This window comes from Pygocentrus nattereri, chromosome 7 (assembly GCF_015220715.1).
Source record: "Pygocentrus nattereri isolate fPygNat1 chromosome 7, fPygNat1.pri, whole genome shotgun sequence".
NCBI classification, from domain to species: Eukaryota; Metazoa; Chordata; class Actinopteri; order Characiformes; family Serrasalmidae; genus Pygocentrus; species Pygocentrus nattereri.
In genome coordinates this window covers 9,375,001-9,387,876 of record NC_051217.1, presented here as the reverse complement: position 1 = coordinate 9,387,876, position 12,876 = coordinate 9,375,001, and the positions used below count along the sequence as shown (strand labels likewise).

General features: G+C 39.6%; 1 long non-coding RNA gene across 1 annotated transcript in view; it reads right to left on the bottom strand.

Moving 5' to 3' along the window:
• Positions 1-12,876, bottom strand: part of LOC108442927 — a 212,316-nt gene that overhangs the window by 172,411 nt on the left and 27,029 nt on the right. The window lies entirely within an intron of this gene.

The window sequence follows — 12,876 nt, the reverse complement described above, 5'->3', positions numbered from 1 at the left end:
TGGTGCATTTTGGTAGAATGAGTCTTGCACTGAATGAGCTCCTGTGTCTCATCACCGTGTCGTAGAGTGGGTGGGTGTTATTGTCCATAATGGCCTACAGCTTAGACGGCGTCCTCCTCTCCGACACTGCCGTCAGCGAGTCCAGCTCCACACCCACAACATCACCGGCCTTGTGGCCTTGTTGAGTCTGTTGGCGTCTGCTGCCCTCAGCCTGCTTCCCCAGCATGCAACAGCATAGAGGATAGCACTCACCACCACAGACTCAGAAGCTCCTAAGCATAGTCTGGCAGATGTTGAAGGACCTCAGGAGCCTCACTGCCCTCAGCCTGCTTCCCCAGCATGCAACAGCATAGAGGATAGCACTCACCACCACAGACTCAGAAGCTCCTAAGCATAGTCTGGCAGATGTTGAAGGACCTCAGGAGCCTCAGAAAATAGAGACGACTTTGGCCCTTCCTGTAGAGGGCGTCAGTGTTCTTAGCCCAGCCCCAGTCTTAACCTTGCCATCATGATTTTTACTGTCTTGACACAAGATAGGAATAACGTTTCAGTTGTGTATCAGTAAGCAAACACCTTCAGAAAGTCAAATTCATTTACAGTATTATATGATCAGACCCCTTTGCAATTTGTTTACTGTCTAGAATGTAAATAACATAGCAACTACAAAACATTCACAACAACACTCGAGACTAAACATATTCACGACAAGTGCATCATAGGACAAACTTCAATAGCCTGTGTTTTTCATTTGCATTTGCTTTTTTCCCCCTCCACTGTTCAGTTGCTGAGGTTTTAGAAGTCATTTTAAAAGCCAAGAACTGTAATGGTTTTCACTAAGACAAGAAAAAAAGAACAAACACTGCCGCCACCATAAATTACTCAGTCTGAATGGGGTTTGATCGTTATCTGTAATTTCATAGTCTGTTTCAAAATCTTGCAGTCCTGTCATAGAGTTGGCCATTTCATAAACAGCACCCATTTAATATAAGCCACACTGTCCTTTGGCTCAATAAGCACTGTCCCATCATAAAAGAACATGTTAATTATGAAAATTACCATCATTCTGTTGATTAATCATCCCTACTCTGAAGTCATCAAATACCCCTGGCACAGTGATTCCAGAGCTCATCTACAAAAAACATTTTCAGACTCTGTAAGTCGAAGCTGGTTCTGTAGAAAACAGAATACTTCTACCAGACACTCAGACTACATGGAAAGGGTCATGATGGTCCTGAAGGGCCAGAGTCTGGCACAGGTGTGCTTTTTCTAGGGCTGCAACAAATATTTGAAAATACTCAATAAATAACATTAAAATATTCAAAAATGGTTCAATTGAATATAAATATTGAATATGCACTTCCGTGGAAAAAAAAATGTTTGCTTAGCCACCAGCCGCATTCAGTTGCCAAGTCCAGACATGAGGAAAACGGTCACAGAGACCTCATTCATAAATATCTGATTTGAGGCAACAGTATCAGTCTAAACTCCAGATGCAGTACAAATATGTCCAACGGCTCTGGATTGCTAGCCAACTTAAAAAAAAGCTCAGTTAAATAAGCTCAGTTGTACTTATTTCTAAAAATAAATGAAAGTCCTGTCCAGAGCAGCGGGAAAACTTACTCAGACTGCATTGTTAATGCTGACATGGCTGAGTTTAGCGTGTTCCGGTATAAAGTGAGTGGATTAAACCCTTGATAACCCTCTGATTTTACCAAAAAATGTTTCTTTTTCTTTTTTTTTAAAAAAACATCTTACCAGATTGGGCAGGAATACTTAAGTAACTGTTTTTCATTAGTAGTATTCAGTTTCTTTAAAATGAATAAATAAAAAGCAACTTGTGCAATAGTATACCAGCAAATTAACAGCAATAACAACAAACCAATATTTGAGTAATCAGTGAAAATAATAATTTTACTTACATTAACAACTAAAGTGACACGTGTTAAGCTTTTCTTACTCTTAGAAAATTCAAATATTCAAGACAGCATTTTATAAAGTATTTCGAAAATTGTTGTATGTAATAGTTGCAACCCTGTTGTTTTCCCTGCTTAGAGATTCCCACGAAACTTGATAAGTATCTTGGGCCCAGTTTCCCAAAACCATCTTACTGTTAATATCATCTTAACTGGTAAGTGCCCGAGCTCCCACTCTTAACATATCACCCCTCATTCTCAAACACTTCCACTGGCTACCAGCATGTTAGCCAACAGACTTTAAGGTCCTGTCAGTGGCCCATGAAATACTTGTAGAACCAGTGTATTTATTTTATATGCTGCAGCAATACAAGCCAAGGAACTCAAGTTAATCAGTTAGTCCTGTCTACGGTAAAGACTACAGATAGGGAAGCAGTGTTCAGCTACTGTGCTGCTCTTAAATGCAGCAAGTTCACAGAGAGCATTAGAAGAGCCTTGGCACTAGACACTTTTAAATCCAGGCTGTAAACGTTTCTGTTTGAGCATCTTTCAGCTTAATTTAATACACTGTTAGCTCTACTGCACTTCTCTCCTATAATGGCACTATTATTCTAATTAAATTAAAAATAAAATAAAAAAAATTCTTCTCTTTTAAATCTATTGTTTTAATCATGTTTTGAATTTCTATTTTCCTGCATTATTTTAAAGCTTAATTGGAATTATCTTTTTTTTTTTCGTTTGTAAATCACTCTGGAAGATTGCGGGGTATGAAAATTTCTATACAAATAAACTTGCCTTGCCTAGTCTAGAGCGAGTGTTCAGTGTGATGCTTGCTCTACCATTTAAGAATCATTGTGATAAAATGCAACAGCAGTGCTGCTGGACTTTTGAACACATTAGTGTCACTGCTGGCCTGAGAATAGTCCACCAACCCAAAATATCCAGCCAACGGCATCCTGTGACCACTGATGAAGCACTAGAGGATGACCAACACAAACTGTGCAGCAACAGATGAGCTCTGACTTTACATCTACAAGGTGGACTGACAAGGTAGGAATGTCTAATAGAGTGGACACACTGTTTAGAAACTCCAGTAGCACTGCTGTGTCTGATCCACTCATACCAGCACAACACACACTAACACCCCCCCCCCACCATGTCACGTGTTGCTGCAGTGCTGAGAATGATCCACCACCCAAATGGTACCTGCTCTGCAAAGCACTTTTTTGAAAACTCTTCTGTTCTGAGAGCAGAGAGACAATGAGCTTTGCTCTGTAGTGTAGAGATCACGTGATATCCATCTGCTGCTTGATCTAACATTTCTGTTCTGCAACTGCTGCATTCTCAGTGTGTATGTGTGTGTTTACATGCTCAGTCCACACCCACACCTGCACACACAGCTGATCCAACACTTCCACTTCAGCAAAAGATGATAAACACACACTGTTTTATCACCAGGTGCCTGACAGCTTCTGCAGTGTGAACGATCTTATTGCAAGAAAGCCCAAATGCTAGTGATTAAATTAAGCATATGGGGCTCACGTTGGCTATTGTCGGTTTTATTCATTTACAAACAACAATCCCTTTCCACACATGCCCATACTTCAAAAAACACAACAGAGATGAAAGCGCGCTGGTTTCACAACCAAAATACTCTCCAACACAGAATCAGTTCAGTTAAATCCCCAGATGGGTCTGAATGTTTCAGTGGCTTTAAAACTGGTGCTGTCCCTATCTGCCAAAACTAATTGCTATCTAGGGAGAATTTTCTAAGAAGCAGTACATTGATCCTAGATTTCTGTATGCACTGGAATTCACTGTAGCCGGGCTACACACTGAAGCTTGGCTCAGTGGCATCCTTTTGCTGATACAGCCTAATTCGAATGGCCTGGGAGCTTAAAGCCACATTGAAGGATTTCAAAGCAACAGCACAGTACCCCCAACTTTAGTTTTCTATTTACTTTTTTATATCACTAAAGGGAAGGACTGCTCTGAAAATAAGAAACATCAATCAGTGGCAAAAAGCCAAACTTCTGTCCTGTTTTGGGTTTTACTTGCTCTAGCACATCCGATTCAAATTGTCCTTGATATATTGAAAAGAACTGTAAGACACTTTTAGTTTTAAACAATAAAGAATGTTTTATCAATAATTTTTCTTCTAATATACATGTACACATTATTTTTGTCTACGCTATACTTAGAGCTGGGCGATATGGACAAAAATGTCATTACATTAAACAAAATTAATATTGTTCGATATCGATACATATCACGATAAATGTCAAATCATTATGTCTCTCAGGTTTGAAGGCTGATTTTTGCTCCTGGGAGGTTAACCGCTGAAGAACAGAAATACTGAAGAACGTTGTTAAAGTATATTTGGCGACCCTTTCTTACTCATGGTGCCCCCCCCCCTCTAATCATCTCGAAAACCTCAGAAGTGTGCCTTCTCCTGTTGGCAGCAGAGTAATGTCACTTTCCTTGCAGTAGGAAACACCGCAAGGGCTGTCGCTAGAACACAGAAGTGCGAGAATGGTGTATTATATCGAAAATTTATCAAACAAGTCTTAATGCTCTAGCAGGGAAAAGTTATACTGCGATAAATGTCATTTGTTTCATCACCCCACTCTAGCTATACTCCTAGATATGACTGAAGAATCAAAATCAATGGTCCAAACAGGGAAAATTCAGGAAGAACAGAATGCCCTGAAGACCCACAAATGATCCAAATGAATGAACAGTGCATGGGGAATTTTGTACCAGAGCTCCCAATTTATAGTTTACCAAAATTACATTTGAAAATTTAAAATGAAATCTGTTACTACTTAATGACATTGTTCATTCCACCTAGCCCACAACCTACAGGCCAACATAGTGCAACTTTTCAAAATGTTGTCATTAAATGGTTAAGCCAAATTTACCAAATCAAAAATGTGTTTTTTCCAATTGCATTCATGGTGGAGAAGTACATCCAGGGCATTGTAAGGAAAACCTGTCCAAAAAAAGAAAACATTTTTTCCAAATTTACCACTATTTTAGTATTATCACCATTACATAAAAAACCCAGAAGACATGTAGGTTCAGTGTTTCGAACAGTGAATAAAATGGTAGTATCAGAGTTGCACACATCACAGCTGCTGGTTCCCGTCACGACCACTGCATAGAAATCTGTGAACTTCTGTATTCAATTCATATCAAAACACTGACTGTTTACATCTCAACAACTGAATTACACAGAAACGTTGAAAAATCTGAGGAATTCCCCTTTAACACAAATTTGAACATGCTCATTGTTTTTGTCTCTCTTCCACTGTTTTTCCATCAACAGCATTTCTTGCATGCTCCAGTTTAGAGGAATGTCAGGTTGTTAGGAAACCTTAAAATGTTGGTTCTGTGAATGATTTTATTTTTTAATCCATTTGGAAGCTTTTATTGCTGCAAGCGGACCTCCAAGTTACAGTGATTCATAAAAAAGTAGGCTACCTCATAAAAATACTCCAAGAATTACGAAATCCTTGGGGGAAAACCTGATACACAGTATCTAGACTATGCCTAATCCATTAGTTTACACCTTTGTGCGTGTCAATGAACACTGTTCATCTGGTTTAGCAGAGAGTGACTCATGGAGCCAAGCTGTGGCTGCTCACTGTGGCACACACTGCCTGACACACTTCCTCCACGCTACCAGCTCACCACGGCTTGGCTTCGCTTGCGCACATAGCTCTGTGCCTCATGCCTGTGGAGGTTTTTTTTTTTTTTTTTTTGTAGTAATTTGGCTAAGCTCACAATGCAGACTCATTGGACTTTAAATAAGCATGTGAATAAGCTCCAAAAGCACCTAGACTGCAAGTATCTGAGCCTATTTGGCTGGTAAGCCTCATCTCTACTGTCACTATCATTCTCCCATCATAAAAAAAAACACTTTCTTTAAAGCTTAGTAACCTACTGTTTGCTAGAGAGAAGCAGCAGGGGGTCACATATAACATGAGAACTATGACAGTCCATTGTACTTAAGCTATTGTTAATTACAGGCCTACAGTGTTTCTGCAGACAAGAGCCATCTCATGATGAATGTTCTATGCTCAGCGCAGAAAGGAAGAGAGAAGAGGCAATCAAGATCCAGAGACTATAATTGTTAATAGCACTATGAGGACTGTTTTCCAGGAATCAGAGCAAGGGTGGACTGAAAATGAATTTCAATGAAGAATCACTATTATAGAATATTATAGAATCATTATTATAGAAAGCGTAAATTTGCCCAAGGCCAACCTTTATCTGTTCCCTGCAAACCAACCTGGAAAGCAGAATATTTTGTACCAAAACCTTCTCATGGTAAGAAAAAAAAAAAAAAAAAACTTATGGCACCATTAGTTTATATATTATTATATATCATATCATATCATATTATGACTATACCACATTGAGGACTCCCATGAAGTTTTGTTACAGTGGAAAAAAACATTATAATCAAAACTGTGATAAAGGGACTTAGTAAGACCAGGTGTGGGCAATATGATATTTACTGTTATTGTGATCATTTGTATCACAATATGCTTTTCTGAGCAAATCATGGATATCGTCAGTACTTAAAAGACACTGACCAACTGCATGTTTGATTACAGAAAGCACAGTATGTGAAACGTTTTTTGGTAGTATTCGATAAACATGGCATTGCTGGTTCTTTTTCACCCAAACCAACTTATCACATTTCAAAAAAACGTTTGGACAAAGTTCGTCATGCAAGTCATCCATCATGAAAAAGTTCAAGTATTCTGATGATTCTTATTTTTGCCATCATCCAGGCCTAAGCATAACATTTTACTTTATGCATTTGAAGCCTTAAATGGTCATTACTGAATTGTGTCCAGATGCATGGTCAGAGTCAGTAAGTAATAAGCTGTTATAGTTAGTGATGTTTCAAAAGTTTGATCAGTGAAAATACAAATAAATAAATAAATAAATAAATAAATAAATAAATAAAGTCATTTTGACCATTCATAGCCAAAAGTGAAAAAACTATGAAAATTTGAGGGAAAAAAAAAAAAAAAAAAATCTACAATGAGGTGTCAAAATATGTAAATAACTTACAAATAATTTAAATGCTAAAGAAAATCTGAAATACAGATTAAAAGTGCTATTTGTTTTATTCGCTCTTCAGCACTGGTCAGCAGGGACTCATTCAAACAATGGGAGCAGCAGCACATCAACAGTGAAAATTCTGGTCATGTGGAACCGCCTCTATGAGGATCATTAGACAAGGAGGACAGTCTGTACAACAGCCAAGAACTTCTCCATTACAGGTTCTATACCACTTGAAAACATGACATACATGAAAATATGCAGAAAACAGCAAAACAGCAGAAGAGGCCAGCATGGCATCTGTAAGTACATTTCTGAAGTGACAAAAAATTCACGTGACACTACTAAATTGCAAAGAGTCACAAAAAAAGATAATGGACCTCATTACATTGAAAGATGAAAGATGAATCATTCTCCGTTATCGGGGATGCTGGTTTGACATGTACTCCAGTGTACAAAGCTTAATAATTTGTGTGCTATGTTTCGGCTTCAGAGAAACACTTAAAAAAATAAAAATAAAATTCTAGTATTACATGAAAAACTAAAAACACTAACAAAGCTACACCTGAGAAGCTTTTTTTCTACAAAAGCTGCCACGTGCTCAACAGTGCCGAGTAAAGCCTGGTGTCACAGAGGTCTCGATGGCAGACCTTCACAGGCAGCTGTGCGCTTTTGTTTTAATGTGTAACATTTAGCATGGCAGACAGAAGCGGACGGGAGGAAGCAGTGCACACTGCAAGGATCCCTGAAGAGTGCTCCACTCTGTCAGAGGCTTAAAGAGGACAACTCCACTCTGCACTCATCCTCTTACAGACGCCAAGGCCATTTGATCTGCTTACATAACCAGCAGCACACACACACACACACACACACACACACACACACACACACACACAAAACTCATACACACAGTCATCTGAGCCTGTGAATGCTCTTGGGAGGGTTTCATCTGAATTTATGTTTCTCTCGCTCTCTCTCATTGGCTCTCCCAGACAGCTGTGTGTGTGTGTGTTGTGTGTGTTTGTGAGTGAGTGAGTGAGTGAGTGAATGCATGCATGCAATTTCTCTCACCCACCAGAAACGCTCCAAAAACAAAGTAAGGGTTTTTAGCGGTGGCAGCTCTCGGAAAAGCAGGCCAGCAACTAATTAATCATTAAATCTGAAATTAGCATACAGCATCCTGCCTGTGCTCACTGAGGCCCACAAGGAGAGGAGAGAGAAGAGAGGGAGGAGATAAGAGGGGGAAAGGAGGAAAGGATATACGAAGGGCAGAGAAGAGAATGAGAGAGTGAGAGGGAGAGAGAAACAGAGAGAAAAGAGCAAGGAAAAGAAATGAGATATATACAAAGCCAATTTCAAATCAGCCCCCTCTACACTGTTCCTGCACAACATATCGACTATTAAACATTCCCACAATACTAACCTTAGAACTGATATCAAAGAAGGCTGTAAAATGCAAATGAACCCTTAAATCAATTTTATTTACAGAACACTTTGTACAGAAGACATTCCAGGCATTCCAAAGCAGCTTTACAAAAACCCAGCCCACCTCAGGGATTTCACATTTGGGGTGCCATTTGTGCCGTACTCATGTTAAATGTACAAACACATGCATGGAAAAAGATATTTTAAACATAGGTTAATGTGGCCTTCACAACAATCTATACACGTTTCAGACACATAATGTGACAATAACTAAGCTACATTACACTATATATCCAAAGGTTTATAGACACACGGGCTTTGTTCACACAGTAAACAGGTAAAATGATCTGTTACTTCGTACGTCACACAAATGTGTCATCTGTCTGGCAGTGTGTACAATAAAAAAAATAATAAATAAATACATTTAAAAACACAATCTGACATTTTCAATTTCGATTTGTGAGACTTTTCTACATAGTATTGAAATCCATTACGTATCCGATACATGGCAAAGCGACTCCATCTGACCAGCCAGATCAGAATTCATATGACTTTTACATCAGTCCAACTCATCACCAATATTATTATCCAAATGAGAGACTTATTGAAAGCCCCTTTGTGCTTGAAGAGTTTTTGAAAGAAATGGCCAAATGCAGCCATAGGAGACCCAGGCTACAGTGCTGCAGTGTCAAGAACAGTTAAAAGTATGATAACAAATTTTAAAGAATCCGAGGACATAAAACCAACGAAGAGCTGCCAGTCAATGATGCTGGATGATCGCTCCCGTAACACTGGCAAAGATGAAGCTGAAACCTCTGGGAACGTGAACATGACTATGTAACTTCTGGATGATGGTGCCATGTGAAGCATTGCTCTTTTGCACATGTGGGTCAGTTTAAGAGCGTGATCAGTTTAGACTAATGTCAGATATGTCACATTTAAAAGATATTGTGAAGAGCCAAAAAATAAATATATAAATAAAATCACGTACGTAGCATTATTCATCAACATGTGTGTCCATTATGATGGTTAGACTGCAAAAAATCTGTAAACGGTCTGTAGAGAAGTCTCTGTGAAGATGCTGCCTTTGTAGCTGGGCTGGGTATTACTCCTCTGAGAATTTGCATGTGACTCTTTAAAAAAAAAACAAAAAAAACAGAGCATTATGGGATCCCCCCCATGCTGTAGGGTACATCGGCTGTATGCTACTAATTGCAGTGCATTCTGAGAATTCAGTGAACTGGGTCTTCTACACTATGTTTCTGGACACAAAATGGGGAAAGCCCAAAATTGTACACTATGTAGTCAATAAAACAGAGTTTTGCACAGCTAAGGGTTTTAAAATGGAGGTTGTTGCCTATTGCTACGGTATCAACCTTTACTCTGTATGTATTGTACGCTGTATGTATTGTAACACTGCTGTAAGGACTGATTGCATTCTGTCACAAGAGCATTAGGGAGGTCACATGCTGATGCTGGATGATTAGGTCACTACATCTCATCCCAAAGGTACTGGATGATACTCCATCACTCCAGAGAATACAGTTCCACTGCTGTTTAAGCCAAATGCTGGGGGCTTAATACCTCTCCAGCTGACACCTGGCATTGTGGAAGAGACACGGATTGTTAACACATTTCTAAATGTAGATTCAAAGTTTTAAAAATTACAAAAGAAATAAAGTTTACAGAGTTACAAGGGCTAAATGGCACTCCGATACCTGTCAAATATAAATATTTACTCAATTTACTTCAGCCACCAGACACAACGGTGAGTTCGATAAAATAACGGAAAACGTTAAATGGCTTATTGATTACTGATCAAACCTCCCAAAATCCATACATTCTGCTTCACATCACACCTCTCAGGGCATTCAATAACAGCAAAGATCATGAGCGCATGACCTCAACGCCGTAAACTGAAATTCATCAGTAACATCTAAGCCAATGAGATGACAATTATCACATAGTGGGTGTTAAATGGCCACATACCGAACCATGGTCCCACTGAACTGTTGCATGCTATATGAGAAAGAAAAAAAAAAATCGGCTGTGTAATGTAGCCATCCTTGAAAGACAAGAGAAGAGGCCAGTCCTCAACATCATTGAGTATATTTGGCACAACTTAAATCAAAATGCAACCAACTTCTAAAACTTAACTTTGTAATTCTGGAAAATCATGTGGTGTCTTCCAAAAGAACGCAAACTGTAACAAAGGCAAAAAGTGGACAGAGTAAATATGGATCAAATGAACACACTTTTCAGTTTTTGAGGCTTCTACGTAAATATGGTGCTCAGCAGCTCTGACTGAAGGATAAATAAAGGCTAGTCTGAGATTTTTGCGCAGTACTGAATGCTGCCATGCTTAGCACTGGTCCAACTTTTCACCTAAAGAAAAGCCTGAGAGGTAAGGTGGGGACAGAGGAAGGTAAAAAGCTTAGAATAGAGAGTGATTAATTTATTATTCATGAGAACTCATCATTGGATGTAGGAAAATCCTCTTGCTGTGTCAGCTAATGGGAGTGTGGATGCATTTCTGCACGCACATGAGGACACAACCCCCCCACAGCATGACTGCAGCGGTGTTACTCCGTAGACCCTTTTGGCCCTTGAAAGGTATGAATGAGCTAACTTGGCAGACACATTTTTTAGCTAATTAGCTATCCTGCCGTGAATAAGGCAAATGTGTGTAGAGGCCTGATAACTCGCTCCCTTCAGAAACACAATGCTGAACTGCACGCTCCTCAATGGGATCTATTCACATTTATCACTAAAAGGTCAACAGCTGGGCAAAGCTACACATAATTACAGGTACCAGTGAAAAGTAGGACACTGAAGACAGATGATTCCTAATTGATTACAATAGCCTAATTGAAAGTCACAATCATTGCTGCACTCACCTACAAGTAGTCAGACACAGGCCAGTGCACAGACATTCAGTGGGACAGCAGCTCAACCCAGAGGATCTCCATCTCCCCAACCTGCACCCAACCTTGCACCCTTTGATCACATTAAATAAGTATTTTTGTTTGTTCCAAGTAGTTAAACAGAAACAAAGTAAGTTTGCCTTCCTGCCTGTCATAGTTTCAATATTTGAAGACTTTAATCTTTCACAACAATAAAAACAATTTTGTTTCAGCTTCACCAACACATCTAAGATTGAGACAGTAAAATACCATTGAACAATGCAGTTGCTCTTTACTGGCAAAACCTGCTTATAGCACAAGACTGAATGCTTGGCAGCTAGCCACAAAACTAGACAAATGAGAGAGCCTGCAGGGGTGAATAAAACCTGCTGGACTCCCATTACTATAAAACACCAAATAGCATTTACAAAAACAACAAACAACATTTACTCTAACAAAAAAGAACTGAGGCAGCTGCGGGGGGCTTGAAGATATGCAAATTAGCAGCACACACAGTGAGGTTAAGCAACACCACAATATATACTATATGGACAAAAGTACTTGGACATGCCTCTTAATCATTGAATTCAAGTGTGTCATTCTGTCCCACTGCCACAGGTCTATAAAATTAAACACCTAGTCATGAAGTTACAAACATCTGTGACGGAATGGGTCGTTTGAAAGAGCTCACTGAATTTGAGCATGGCACTGTAATACAATGTCACCACTGCAACAAGTTAGCTTGCAAAAGTTCTTCCGCCCTAGATATTCCATTGATCAACTGTGAGTGGCATCACTGAAAAGTGGAAGTGCTTGGGAGCAACAGCAACTCAACCACGAAGTGGCAGACCATGTAGGGAGCAGGGAGCGCATAAAAGTCACCAATTCTCTGCTGACTCAGTAATTGCAGAGTTCCAAACCTCCTCTGGCTTCAACATCAGCACAAAAACTGCTTGCCGGGGACTTCATGGCATGGGTTTCCATGGGCGAGCAGCTGCATGCAAGCCTTACCGTCACCAAGCACAATGCCAAGCATTGGATGGAGTGGTGTAAAGCGTACCACCACTGGTTTGTCGTCACTCCACAAAACACGTTTCCAATGATCCACACTTCTCTATCCAGCAGTCTTATGGACGAGTCTGGGTTTGGCAAAAGCCAGGAAAATGTGCACTGTTCCAGTGAAGGGAAATTATAATGCTCCAGCATAAAGACATTTTGGAAAATTGTATGCTTCCAACCTTGTGGGAACAGTTCTGGGAAGGCCCTTTTCTGTTCCAGCATGACTATGCCCCAGTGCACAAGGCAAGGTCCATAAAGGCATGGCTGGGTAAATTTTGGTGTGGAAGAACCTGACTGTCCCACAAAGAGCTCTGACCCTCTGACACTCCAAAATCTTGTAGAAAGCCAGTAGAAGCTGTTATAGCTGCAAAATGGGGACCAACTTCACATTAATGCCTATGGATTTAGAATGGGATGTCAAAGCTTCTGTAGATGTTAGGTGTCCCAATACTTTTGTCCATATAGTGTATATGTAACTGTAAGCTTAGAGTTTAGAT